At 43.3% G+C, this 15,055-nt stretch overlaps 1 long non-coding RNA gene across 1 annotated transcript in view; it reads left to right on the top strand.

The window, feature by feature from the left end:
- The window catches only part of LOC123521594, a 114,722-nt gene that overhangs the window by 800 nt on the left and 98,867 nt on the right, over positions 1–15,055 (top strand). The gene's annotated exons all lie outside the window — the stretch shown is intronic.

Below are 15,055 nucleotides of genomic sequence, written 5' to 3'. Positions count from 1 at the left end.
GCTGGTTCCCGCCCGCCGTCTCCTGCGCGCGCCTCGCTAGCATCCCGCCTGGGCGGCCCGCCAGCACCCCTGGGTGGCGTCGCGGTAGCTGAAGGGACGAGACGGAGTGGCTAGAGGGGTGGAAGTGGGTGGTCGTCGTGTTTGCAAAGTTCAGCGGAGAGGGGCTCGGATTGGGTGCTGGGAGGGGAGACGACCCCGGAGGAGGAGTCCTTCTTTTTCGGTCTCCTGGACGCAGGGCCGGGAGGAGGCGATGGGCAGGTGTGTGCTGGGGAGGAGGGTGCCCTGGTCGACCGGAGACTCGACCGGGCTTTGACGGAGGGTCTGCAACTGCTGGGCCTACTCCGGGTTTCGGGCGAACTGCGCCCTGCTCTGGCGTCAGGCCCGCCAGTTAGCGCGGGAGCCTGGCTCACCGACAACTTCGTCGGCGGCGGATGCTGCGGTGCAGCTGCACTGCTACCCCTGCCGCTTCCCTACTTCCGTGCAAAGGAGTGCAGCCTGCCTTGACAAGGGCGATCACAGTCAAGGCCACTTTCCAGGTTGGCGTGGGGGGGTGGTGGGGAGGATTGTTGTTCAATTCCAGGGAAATTACCATGAAACGTACACCCAGCACTGGAGGGGAACAGAGGGAAGGTTACTCTGTAAGGGTTTCCTTGACTCCCCTTCCTGCAGAGGTAGAAATGGGCTGGGTTACAGGAGGGCGGGTTGGTGCCACTGGAGAAGCTAATATTTCAAGGCCTCCTCCCTTCCCGGGTCCAATAGGAGACTGAGCAGAGGAATAAAGTCATGGGTAAATGATGAGGTGATATGAAAAAGATTGGACAGGAGAAAACTGTGAGCATTAGGTGCCCCTACCTAACACCCCCCCCCCTCCCCGCTTTATGACTAATCCCAAACTGAGTGCCCACAACCAGTCACAAACTTCTTCCTGGCACGTGAGATTCAGTGCCCTGTGCTGTTAGAACCACAAGTACTATGTGTACATTTGGTAAGTGTGGCTGAAAAACCCCAGCAAGCGGCAGGCAGCTCACTCCAGAGGGCAGATGAAGGTTGAGTAAGGTCTTTGAATAAGGTGACCAGTATTCAGCCCTGATGAGGCAACCCTAGCTCCACTTTCTGCCACTCAGCACATTGTGTTCAAACCAATCTAAGTGAAGGGGCATCTGAATGAGCTCAGTGAAAGGGAAAGATCTTTTTGCCTTAAGCAACTCAATGTATTGTGTAACAACTCTACAGCCAGAAACTGTCCTTGCAAATATTCACAGTCTGCATGTGCAATGCTGTATCCCCCCTCCTTTTTTTTAACCTCAGGAGGAAATTTAATAATGGTCAGTGACCCAAAAATGGAACACCCTTTTCTGTGTCCATATTAGTATATCTTCCAATAGATGCACACTTTATTTCTAGATATGCCTTTAATTAAAAACATTAAAAATAGGAGAGTCCTATTATTTCGGGCCCAATTCTCCAATGGAAGGCTAAGTGACAAGGAAGTGCCACATAATTATTTACCTGGATCATGGACCTGAAATGGAAAGAAGTCTCCTATGCTTGCTTTTAACAAACATTTTTGAACAATGGGAATAACCCATTAAGAGTTTTCTGATTTAGATTTCAGCCTTGGTGCTGCAAACTGTAAGACTGAATATCTAACAATTTCAGCTTTATTCTTAACATCCATGACAAGGGTTGCAGTTACTTAACCTGAGGTGCTGTTGTGATAAACAAATGTGTGGAAAACCCCAAAGGTACAGACGAGCAACCTTTGAGCCCATACCATCATTCTAGACACTGCGATGGGGAAGCAAATATGAATCGGAACTGTGTTCTTAGGAAATATACTTCTGGCCATTAGGGCCAACCTTCCTCTTACCTCATTTGACTTTCAGTCAATGTCCTTCTCCTTGGAAAGGGCACAGATCCTAAATAATTGGAAAGAGAATTGACAGTTGTAAGAAATGCTTGTTGGGTCTTCTGAAAGACAAATCTGACATGTGTTGTGTCTTGCCCCAGAAGTCTATGTATTCAACTCGATTTGGGGGTCTGTAAAAAGTGACTGTGTAGCAGATAATAAAGGATTTTCTTCTTGCCATGTGGGGAGTAGGGCTCTGGTGGTATAGCAGATACATGTTGGGATGCTAGCCCCAAGGTCAGCAGTTTGAAACTTGCAGCCCTCTGAGGGTGAAAGAGGATGCTCTCTGTTTCTCTAAAGATCGGCAGCTGTGTTAGGCAAGGTTCACTAGAGAAACAAATCCAATGGCACGCTCATAAATGTAAGGAAGAGCTTTATATCAAGGATTGATTATATAGCAAGAAAGGATCATAGCCCAGTCCAACTCAAGTTCATAAATCCAACCCTGGCCCATAAGTCCCTCTTCAGACAAAAGCAACCACATGCACTTTCGCAGAATGCAGGAAGATCACAGGCCAGTCTGTGCAAAGTGGTGTGGCTACTTGGTTGGTGAAAACATTGCAGGGCTCCAGCAATTCTTTGAGTGCTCAACTAGAAGAAAGATGAAGGCAGAGAGTGAAAGGGGTGGGTGGAGGAGAGATTCCCTGGTCCTTTATGGCAAGGCCACCCCCACGAAGAGGAACCATGAAGTTGTGACCTGACTGACAGGTTGAACACCACCTCTCCATTTTTATATATCTTCAAGTTGACATGAAATGATGTAACTACCACAGTAGCCTTGGAGACCCACAGAGGCAGTCCTATAAGTTTGCTCTCAGTCGGAATAGACTTGCTGGCGGCGGAGTTTTTGGTTTATATGGGGAGGACGCGCCTCTGAAGGTAATTTTTGCCAATGAATTGGTTCCCATATTTTGAGAGAAGTTAAATGTGCATCAGCATTTAACCTTCAGAAGACTAATTTGTTTCTGGAAGCTGAAGGCTATTGTAGCTATACTATTTCCTTCTCTGTAGTGCCTCCATGTTCCAGCATTTGACTAATACTTGATAGGAACAGTGACTTCTAACTGGTTCAGCCTAGTCAAACCATGAGGAGGTTTGGGTGAACTGGAGCAATAGCGAGAACGGGGAAAATAATGGGTTACAGCCCTGCTAGAAATGGCATCTCCTTCTTAAAGGCCCATATGTTTTGCATAGCAACCAAATATCTTCCCTACAGAGTGGGAAGCACTGGCAGCTGGCTCAAATGGACACTATCCCGGTCAAAGTTCTACCAATAACCCAGCGTGCAGAGTCAGGCTGCTGGAAGGGCTTGCAGTTCCTCTTTCCAGCCTCCAGGGATTCAACCTGTAATTTTTTCTGTCGGAGCTATCCCTCCTCTTCACCCAAATGTAAAGAATTTGGGTCTCTTCCAGTTTTACTTCCTTGGCAATGGCTTAACTAGGTTCCACTCTTTCGGAGCCCTTGATACTAACTGCAATCTCTATAATAACCCTATGAGGGATTTATGTCAATACATTTACAGAAGAAGAATTTAAGACCACTTTAAGAAACTTACTCAAGTAGCAAGTTAGTTAAGTGACTGAGCAGGGGCATCCAGCCAGGTCCTCTATCTGGCTGATTTGAGCCAGATGGATGGTTACTCCTTCTACTTTGAATGAAGCTCACCAAGGATAGGGGTCTGGGATGTGTGTCCTCCCTTGCTCAGCATTGTCTGATAAGGCCAATGTGAGTTACAATCAAGTGGGCCGCACACAATCAGAACATTGTGAAAGGAGAGGAGTAAAGTTGCATAGCTCATAAAACAAAAGCCCATTCCAAAACACAGACCCATATCCATAAAGTCGATTTCAGGTCATAGCGGCCCTTGGGTTTTCCGAGCCTAAATTATGAGTGTAGACACCTTCTTTCTCCTATAGAATGGCTGGTGGTTTTGAACCACTAACCTTTGTGTTAGCAGCCCAAAGTTTATTCTGCAGTGACACCAGACCTTCTTTGTAACTGCTAACCCTGGTAGGTCAACAGTATGTCAACTGCCCTGGTGCTAGGTTAGAGCAGCGGTTCTCAACCTGTGGGTCACGACCCCCGCTGGGGGAAATATTAACCTTTCACAGGGGTCGCCCAATTCATAACAGTAGCAAAATTACAGTTATGAAGTAGCAACAAAAATAATGTTATGGTTTGGGGCGGGGGTCACCAGCACATGAGGAACTGTATGAAAGGGTTGTGGCATTAGGAAGTTTGAGAACCACTGGGCTAGATGGTTTACTGGGTTACCCATTGGACTTCTCCCTTAAATTAGACAGTTTGAAATCAACAGTTGCTCCTCGGGAGAACGACTAAGCTTTCCACTTCTGTAAAGAGTTAGAGTCTCAGAAGCCCATAGGGATAGTTGTACTTTTTCCTTCTTATGTTTGTTAGGCGCCACACAGTCAGTGCTGACTCATAGTGACCTTACGCACAACAGAACATAACACCGCATGGTCCTGCTCTATCCTCACAATTTCGGTGTGCTGGAGTCCATGCTTGCGGGCTCTGTGTCAATCTATTTCCGCGGGGACCTTTCTCTGCTTCCCTTCCATTTACGTTACCAAACATGATGCCCTTCCCCAGGGACTGGTCTCTCCCGACAACATATCCAAAGTATGGAAGATGAAGTCTCACCATGCTTGCCTTTAAGGAGCAACCTGGTCATACTTTCCCAAGGTAGATCGGCTTTTCTGTTAGCAGTCCATTGTACTTTCAATATTTTTCTTCAGCACCAAAATCCAAATGCATCGATTCTTTGGTCTTTATTCCATGTCCAATTTTCATATGCATATGAGACAATTGGAAATACCATGGTTTGGGTCAGGCACATCTAAGTCCTCAGAGTAACATCCTTGCTTTCAATACTGTAAAGAAGTCTTGGGCAGCAAGAAGTCTTGTCCTGTAGTCTGTAACCCGCAGGAGCAGTTCTGTCTTGTCCTATAAGGTTGCAATGTGTCAAACTCCACTTGATGGCAGTGAGGGGTTTATTTTTTCCCCCTTACTTTGCAACTTAAGGCTTCTTGGTGCACAGTTTTAAAAATCATTCTTCCTCTAGGCTGATAATTACCAGAAGGAGTCTGTAGCCTGAGAATAACAAAGAGAAAAGCCTTCGAGGTACATGAGAATAAAGGTAGATCATCATTCATGGCTCTTGGTGCAAACTTTGCCAAAACCAGTGATTGACTTAGTCCTGTGTAACCTGGAAAATAAAGCCTATATAGTTGTTCTCAACACCAAAGCAGCTAACAAATAAACTATTTCTGATACTATACCCAACAAATTGATAAACCAAAAATTCACAGCCATCAGGCCAACACCTTTAAAGAAGACAGCAAATGTAAGATTTCTGATACCGTACCCAGTAATGTGGAGGCCTGGTAGTGTAGTGATTACCTGTTGGACTGAGAACTGCATGATCAACAATTCAAAACTACCAGTAGCTCTTAGGGAGAAAGACTGGGATTTCTAATCCCACAAACAATTACAGTCTCTGAAACCTACATGGAGAGTTCTACCCTGTCTTTCAGGGTCTCTATGATTCAGCATCGACTCAGTGGCCATGAGTTAGCCAACAAATTGATAATCCAGAAACCTTACAACCTGATATCAAGTCAATTCTGACTCATAGTGGCCCTGTGGATAGCGTAATAGAGTAGAACTGCCTTTGTGAATTTCTGAAGATTTAAATTTTTACAGGAGCAGAAAGCCTCATCTTCCTCCAGTAGAGCATTTTTGTGGGTTCAAACTGCTGATCTTGTGGCCAGCAGCCCACTCCTAACCCACTATGCCTGCAGGGTTCCTTAACAGATGGCATGCAACAAATAATAATTGCACTCCTTTACTTCCTTTCCGCTCCACCTTTTTCCCCATCCCAAAAGAAAAACAAAACAAAACGGGTTCCCTTATCTTTAAATAACTTGTATTGATCTTAACTGCCTTATAACTTAATCTTGATTTCTCTTAGTCCGGTTATTTTACTTTCCCATGAATCATATTTATATAGGCATCTTATCTTAGTGCTCTGTGGTTTCTAAGCACCGAAGCAACAATCTGATTCTTCTGGAAACCCCAGTGGGACCCAGTTCACTAGGCAGAACTAGTCAGAGGATGATAGACCAGGGCACTGGAGTCTGGCAGTTTGGGTTCTGATCTTGGCTCTGCTACTTGCTAGTCGGGCATGTTGCCATACCTCTAAATCTTGCTGTCTTCAGGTGTAAGAAAAGGATAATAACTTCATAACTCGATTTCCACACATATTTGGCCATTAGTTGTGGTTGTAGGGGGGACCATCCCCCCACCACTAATCATGGGTTCTATAGGCACAATTGTACGGTTGAGATATATAAATATTATATTAAAGTCATCGAGAGCATGAGAGATAGAAGAGAGAGTCAAATAATGGAGTCAGACACATTTCATGGTAGCATTGATCACCTCAGCCCCGCTTGGTGGTCCACGTGGAGAGAGGGGGAAGAGAAGGAGGACAAGGGGAAAGGGAACAGGGGAGGAGAGGGAGCTGACGAGAGGTCAAGGGAGAAGCCAAGAGAGAGCGATCTCTATTACTAAGCCAGGCCTCTATACCTTTGGGGGCCGTGCAAACCCACTAATTACAGGTAAAGACATATGTCACAGGAAGGGGTTATGCTATAAGTTATACAGCAATGAGAGGGGGACAGTCTAAGGATATAAACGCAATAGGAAGAGGGATGGGGGCTATACATGTGACAAGATAGGTGGATCCTAGATTCAGGATGGCAGCTTAATTGAGCTGGTTTGATGTGTTCTCTGGATCTCCATAGGAACCATTATCAGTAGGGTATAAACCCCACTACAGGAACCAAACTAAAGGTCTCAAGCCTTAGCCCAGTGTTCCCAGCAGCAGGGAGTAGGGCCTACCTTAGTCTGGCGACTGATTGCCTTCAGGGAGGATGTCTGTAAGCATCTGACCTCCCCCCTCAAGTAGTAACAAGAGGAAGGTCTGTGTATTTGTATATGGACGTTCATAATCAGTAACACTGGAAATAAAAATCAACCACAATTTAAACAAATTGAGCTTGGCCTCAATAAAACTAAGCTGGACTATTTGGTACTCAAGTGTGGTAGAGATTTTTTAAAGACATATTCTTATGAATCAGTTCTGATAATTGATACACATAATTTGAAATTAATTTTCCTGGCCTGACACCAAAACTCTTAAATTCTTGCATTAATATTCAATGAAATCTCAAAGGAGTTCATGAAAATCTTACAGGGTATTTGAGTGACAGCTACCTTCTCATGTAAATAGATTTTTGCTAAAAGTTTTGGGCAGTTAGAATAGTCTCATAAGAATGCCTGTATATGCAGTTGTCTGAACCAGTGATTTTGGTAATGAGTGGCATTCTCATAGCAACTTTCAGTTGAACATATGGATTATGAATGGTGAACACAAATAAAATATTTGTTTATGTGAACAAAGACCTCTATAAAAGATTGCAAATGTACTTTACTCCAAGCATTTTTTCCCAAACATTTGGTATTTCCCCCCCAATTAGTGCAGTCAGAATAAACTGGATGGCAGTGACTTTGGTGTTGGTTTAATAATGCAATGATCTATGTATTTATTAATCCAATTCTGATTATAGCTGCTATGTGAAAAAATGCTGCTTAATAAATGGCGCTATTCAGTAACTTACTTGAAGACATTTATTTTGGGACTAGATTCCATATAAAAAACGAAACAAAAAAGGCAGTATTAATTTGCTTGACACATTTCTAAGGGATGTGCTGTGTTAATGACAGTTACCTTACTTTAAAATTGATTTTCTAAAAGTTTAGCATCTTCCATCAACTCTGCTCAAATGTGCCTTTAGTAATGAAAGCAAAAGTGAAATTCAGTGGCTTAGGTGAAAAGTTGTGCGAAGTCCTGTTGGGTCAGACAATTATTTTTTGTGTGGGAATGTCTATTTCATTTATTAATTACAGCTGCAGCGTTCCGCATCAGTAGATTCTACTTAGCCATTGTACCACCCCCAAACACCTCTCTACATTGACCTATGTATGTTCTGGAAGTGTGGCACTACATGGTTACAAACTGCTACGTGGCAGGATCCAATTGAGAATGTTTAAGGAAATGATGCTTGAAATCAGGGTCTCTTCAAACAAAAAAAATTATTGTTTTTTTCCTTAAAGGGTAAAAATTACTTTATATGCAAATAGTGTGACTTGAGGGAGTGATTTCTTTATCCTTACAGTTTATTACACGTGACGACTTCTGTAGATAGTTTATTGTGATTTTCTTAGGCTCCAAAAGTTTTTGCATGAACCTCTCCACACCCTTGGGCAGTGCTGGGACCTGTTGCTTCCTGACCTCTCTTTTGGCTTCTGCGTGTACTTTGTTTCCCCCCTAATTCTCTGGCTGATCATTTGCTACTCCTCTGGCTCTCCTTTCGCCGTCTACTCACTCAATTATGTGTTTCTTAATATCTCTGTTAGGTTGTTGTTGTTTATATTTGCTTCACTGGCAAAGATAATCTGTTCTTGGCCCCAGCTGTCACCTGTGTGGGAACAGCTCCGCAGCCATGATCCCCTGCCCTGCTCTTTTCTGAAGCTCCAGAGCCACATTGTCCGGTATCTGCTGGACAGCTCCCTGCTCTGGGCGGCTGACACCAGTACACCCTGTGTTCTCTTCTGAACTGGTGTCTCCTCCCTTCCTCTGTTATCCTTCTGGTTTGTTGTTGTTACTGCTGCGTTGCTGTTACTGGTGTTAGCATTATTTTAATCTAGAGCCTTCTAAGATTGCCCTTTCTGCCTCTCGGAGTCAGACCCTTAGTTGCCAAGACCTGAACAAGGCACAGTTAGACTCTTTCATCTCTTTCCTCTTTCTGTTTGTTGCCACAGAGCTAATCTGCTTCTGACCTGCTACCTAGAGTCATGTCATAAGCTCCTAGCTGGTCTTCAGGCTCTAGTCTCTCACCCTTCCTGCTGATTCTGGACATGCCAATAGATCCGATACTCCTATTAAAGTACACCTGCTTTGCTTCCATGTAGATGACACTTCGGCCCAAAGACTGACATTTCCATCTGTGCATGCTATACCACCCACTAGTTTTTCCAGGATCATCTCCCACGGCCACCACACTGAAGTCCAACTGAATTAACTGTTCCTGTGCTTCCCTATACTTGTTCTATTTTTTGCCACCATACCTAAGCTCATGCTGCTCTTTCATCTTGAAATGCTCTAATTTCCCTGCTATTCCCGTTTCAGCTTTAATCTCACCTTTAAAGCTGAGTTTTCAGCTTTGGCACCACATCCAAATCCCCCTCTGAAGCCTCTGGATAGAAGGAACTTTCCCAAAATTTCATTAATAATGCATTTATAGCCTCTCTCATTTATTTTACACATTTTATTATAGCAGCTTTTGTATAAGTCTTCAGTTCTTCATAATGCTACAGATTTTTGGGAATAATAAAATAGTCACGTTTATATCTCCTTCAGCACTTTATTGGGTTATGGAATTGCAAGAATCTCAGAAGACATCTGTTTTTGCTTTTATGTATTATTCCTATGTTGTCTTCAATACAGGAGCCCTGGTAACTGCAAGGTCAGCAGTTCAAAACCACCAGTCATTCCTCAGGAGAAAAACGAGGTTTTTCTACTCCCATAAAGAGTTACGGTCTTGCAAACCCACAGGGGCAGTTCTACCATGTCCTATAGGGTTGCTGTGGGTCGGAATTGACTCGCTGGCCGTGAGTGTCTTCGATAAGTGTATGCCTGGTGTATATGCATGGAGGCAATTTTTTCTTCTAAGCTACTTTAAATTGTGATTAAATTCTCTTGCTTCTTCTCAGGGCTCTAAATCAAGTCTACAAAAGAAATTTCTCTCAGTTGATTGAGAGCCTATAGATATATAATGACAACTCATATATGATTGCCTATCCACTGAGCACGTGCATTTTTTTGCTTGTTCTTTAGGTCACTTGGTTAAGTTCTGTTTTAGATAGAGTCCACTAGACGTTCAAGATTAGGTAAGTCTAGAAATATCTGAATACTTCAAGGAGGAACATTTCTGAGAATGATTGTTTATGATTACAAAAGTTCGAACTGCTGGCACGAAGTGGACATTGAGACCACTGCTTGTCAGGTGGAGTTGGGAAATACAAGTGTCTACAAGGACAACACTCTCGGCACCCGTGAAGACCTATAGCCTCAGAAACTCTCAGGGCGTTCTACTCTGTCCTATGAGTTGGAATCAACTTGATGGTAGTGAGTGAGAGTGAGAGTGATAAGGATCTACTGCTGGAGAGCTTCAGCGTTACTTTGGGCTAAACATTTTCCTCTTTAAGTGGCCCTCAATGTAATGAATAACATGAATAAATGCATCAATAACATGAATAAACCACTGGGGAGAAGAAAAGAAAGAATAAAATTTCTATTTAAATTATGACTAAAATGCAAACTTAGTAAAATTGTTCCCTTTCGTATATCAATGCTGGAGACAAAAATCACAAATGTGACCTTCGTGTGTGCCATAAAGGACTTCAGAGAGTAGAGCAAGGAAGTGAATAGTAAATGAAGGTATAGACTCAGGCTTTGAATAAACAAACCTTGCCTGTATTGATCATTTTATACACTAAGTATCATTTTAGTACATTGCATGCTTTAGTTAGTGTAGTCCTTAAATCATTATGAGAGAGCCTCATTTTACAGAGGAGAGGGTTAGACCACAGGGAGGTTAAGTATCTTGCCCAAAGTTTAAGGCTTATCAGTGAAGGATCTGAATTTGATCACTTTTGTATTTTTTTAATATTAGCATTTTCAGATAATCAGTATTGCAGTATCCTTTAGGAGAATCTAGAGCAGCGGTTCTCAACCTGTGGGTCGCTACCCCTTTGGGGGTCGAATGATCCTTTCACAGGGGTCGCTTAATACATCCTGCATATCATATGTGTATATTACCATTCATAACAGTAGCAACATTACAGTTGTGAAGTAGCAATGGAAATAGGTTGGTGGTTGGGGTCATCACAACATGAGGGTCGTGGCATTAGGAAAGTTGAAAACCACTGCTCTAGAGGAAGAGAATCGAGGCGGTATTGAGAGGTGGATGATTGTCCGAGTGTAGTAGGTTTTAGTTGCAAGTGCTCATGGCACAGCCATTAAGTGCTCAGTGCTCAGCTCATAGGGCTCGGCTCCCCACGCTGTGGGGAATGATGTGGCAGTTATGGGACAGTCTTTGTCTGAGAGGGTCTTTATTCTCTGGAATCCACTTGACAACACACAACAATAGCAGTCTGTTAAAACAGTCAGGATAAACCATTCTTACTGTTTGGAAGAAGTACTTATTATTAAGTGAGGCTAGGAAGCTGAGAGAAAATAATGACTTGTTATTCTCTCTGTGACGCCAGCAAAGTGAAGAACCAGTAGGGACTGAAGGAAAAATCAAGTTCAAGATTGAACCCTCTTGCTGTGGTTGCAGAGTGGTGGGAATAAGATGTGTATTGGGTGGTGGGACTCCCTTGGAAATCTGGGCTGTGGATATCGTTGGGTACTTGAAGTGAGGAGGGTCTGGATAATTCTAATGACTGCTTATGCAAATCTACAGTGAAGTATGGCTTTGAATCAAGTCTGCAGCATATTTGCCAACCAGAGCGTGCAGCTTTTCCACTACCGTTTATTTACCTACTGGATTCCAGACACCATTTTAGACGTAAATTAGAGAGATGACTGAATAGAAGAGGCAAGGTCATTTCAGTTGTGAGTTACACAAATTATTGAACATTAATTTCCAAAGCGAAGGAAATAATTGGTATCCTTGTTCAATGGTTGTGGACCATCAGTGTCATCTCTCTGTAGACCATTGTCATAGTTACAGAGTCTGGTGTCCATTTGAGGATTCAGAGTGAAGGGGTGGAGTCTAGCCTATAAATCGGGTCATAACAAGTGACGCCTCTGTGTGTGCATGGCCTTCTCCTGAGGATTCTGGGAACCCCGGTACTTTTCCTTCGAGGCAGGAGACACACACTCTCTCTCTTGGCTTATTCCCTGAGAGATCCCTGAGGAGAAGCCACATGGATGGACCTCCCCTGATGCAGCCCTGGGTGCTGGAGCAGCCACATGGAGACCACTGCCAGCGCTGAGATGCTTACACACTCCCTGATGCAGCTTTTCTCCCACAGTTGACATCATTGAGTGTGTTTTGTGAGTTTGAGGAGGACTTTTGAGATTGATGTCCGACTTATGGGTTTGGACTGGACTGTAGTGGGATGCTTAATGTACATAAAATATGAGTGTTTATGAATTTTGTTTCTCTAGTCTACCCAGATTAACTCAGAGACATAAAGAGACCTTGATAGAATTTTTGTCACCTCTGTGCCGTTTGACCAAAATCAAGATCTGTGAGGTTTCATTGTCCCAGCTTCTTCATTTTTCAAAAATGGAAACAATAAGATCTATCTCAGGGGGTGGTTGTGAAGAGTAAATACATAACCGGCAACCAAGAAATGGTCATCATAACCATTCCTCTTTTATCCCTATCTTTATTTTTGACATGTTTTGAGGCAGGGCCTGTTTACTCTTGGGAAATTCCTTTATGTGCACAAGTATTTATGAGTTATAATATTTCTGTTCACAGCCTAAGCCACAGAGGAGGTTCAGGAAAATCAAAACAGAGCTCATTGGCTCAATATAATGAAGTGGATCCTTCCAGTTTAGATAAAGTTCTATGTTTGGCCACACATAAAGGAGTCTAATGGAGTATTGACATTACTGCTGCAAAAGGATTTTAAGGACTGAAATTCTTCACTGAGCTGAGAAGTTAGTAACGTCAGTTGGGAATACCTCCCAAGGGATTTTAAGACGACAATTCTTTGTTTCCACTGAGAGAGAGAAGTGTGCACATTTAAAGCTACCATCGGTGGGAATCCTTCTGTTGCCATCACGTAGAAATGTTTGCTCGTTCTAAGACACCGAACACCAGCCAGCATGATTATACCACTTATGAAGTGCCTCTCATGTGCCTGATCTAGATTAAATGCCATCATTTCTCATTTTGACAGCATAAAATAGATTATATTCCTTGATAGGGCAAATAAAGATTCCGTGAGATGTGACTATGTAAGATCACTCCAATAATCGATGTCTTAGCTGGCCAAGCACTAACCGCAACTAAATTTTGCTCCCATATCTTGTCAGTAGATAATTAAACAGTGCTATGTGAAATACGCTGCATAGAGAGCATGAAAAAAATCAAGTATCAGGCATCATCAGAAAAAAAAAAATCTTACCATAGTGAATGAGGGGGTGAGCGCGGAGTGGAGACCAAAAGCCCATTAGTAGGTCACTGGAGATCCCCTTGCAGAGGGGTCTCGGGGAGGAGATGAGCCAGACAGGGTGCTATGTAGCAATGATGAAGCATACAACTTTCCTCTAGTTCCAAAATGCTTCCTCCTTGTCCCCCACTATCATGATCCGAATTCTACCTTGCAAGTCTGGCTAGACCAGAGGATGTACACTGGTACAGACAGGAACTGGAAACATAGGAAATCCAGGGCGGATGATCCTTTTAGGATCAGTGGTGTGAGTGGTGATACTGGAAGCATAGAGGGAGAGTGGGTTGGAAAGGGGGAACCAATTACAAGGATATACATGTGACCTCTTCCCTGGGGGACGGACAACAGAAAAGTAAGTGAAGGGAGACGTCGGACTGGGCAAGATAGGACAAAATAATAATTTATAAATTATCAAGGTTCATGGGGGTAGGGGGAATCGGGGAAGGAGAGGAAAAAAAGAGGACCTGACAGCCAGGGGCTTAAGTGGAGAGCAAATGTTTTGAGAATGATGAGGGCAATGAATGTACAAATATGCTTTACACAATTGATGTATGTATGGGTTGTGATAAGAGTTGTATGAGCCCCTGATAAAACTATTATAAATAAATAAATAAAATAAAAGAAAAAAAATAATAGTACGAAGTCATTGAGAAAACTAATGTCGGAGGCATTTAAAACTATGCACACACACAAACACACTTACACACATGTTAGATGTTACAGACCACAAGTCATTATCTCGGCATATGGCTGAACAGGCATGAAATATTGCTTCCAAACAAAAGGAGTCAAATGAGAGAGCTAATGAAATAGGGAATAATATCTGGTTTGCGTAGGAAGTTTGAAGAAGTTTATGGGAACATTATCTGTTCATTCCATTTTTCCCATGAACTTAAAAAAAATCCTTTTATTGGGAGCTCATACAACTCTTATCACAACCCATCCATCCCTCCATTGTGTCAAGCATATTTGTACATTTGTTGCATCATTGTTTTCAAAACATTTTCTTTCTACTTGAGCCCTTCGTATCAGCTCCTCATTTTTCCCTCCCTCCTTCACCCTCCCACCCTCCCTCATGAACCCTTGATAATTTGTAGATTATTATTATTTTTTCATGTTGTACACTGACCATTGTTTTCCTTTACTCACTTTTCTGTTGTCCATCCCCCTGGGAGTGGCTTATAGGTAGATCATTGACCAGTTCCCGCTTCCTTCCCCACCCCTTTCCCTTCCTCTCCTGGTATGGTTACTCTCAATATTGGTCCTGAGGGATTTATCTTTGCCTGGATTTCCTGTGTTTCCAGCTCTTACCTATACCCATGTACATGCTCTGGTCTGGCCAGATTTGTAAGGTAGAATTGGGGTCATAATCGTGGGGGTGGGGGTGGGGAGGAAGCATTAAAGAAGTAGAGGAAAGTTGTATGTTTCATCGATGCTATACCGCATATTGACTGGCTCATCTACTCCCGTGACCCTTCTGTAAGGGATGTACAGTTGCCTACAGATGGGCTATGGGTCTCCACTCCGCACTCCCCCAAATTCACAATGATAGGATTTTTTTGTTCTGGGTCTTTGATGCCTGATACCTGATCCTATTGACACCAAGTGATCACACAGGTTGGTGTGCTTCTTCCATGTGGGCTTTGTTGCTTCTCAGCTAGATGGCTGCTTGTTTATCTTCAAGCCTTTAAGACCCCAGGTGCTGTATCTTTTGATAGCCAGGCACCGTCATTTTTATGCACTTGCTTTGTGTTCAGCGGTCGTGTTGGGAAGGTGAGCATCACGGAATGCTGGGTTATTAGAACAAAG

The sequence above is a fragment of the Echinops telfairi genome, unplaced genomic scaffold (genome assembly GCF_000313985.2).
Source record: "Echinops telfairi isolate 266 unplaced genomic scaffold, ASM31398v2 ScPeMD7_2;HRSCAF=8, whole genome shotgun sequence".
NCBI classification, from domain to species: domain Eukaryota; kingdom Metazoa; phylum Chordata; class Mammalia; order Afrosoricida; family Tenrecidae; genus Echinops; species Echinops telfairi.
Note: the sequence above shows the minus strand (reverse complement) of the source record. Positions and strands in the feature narration are given on the sequence as shown.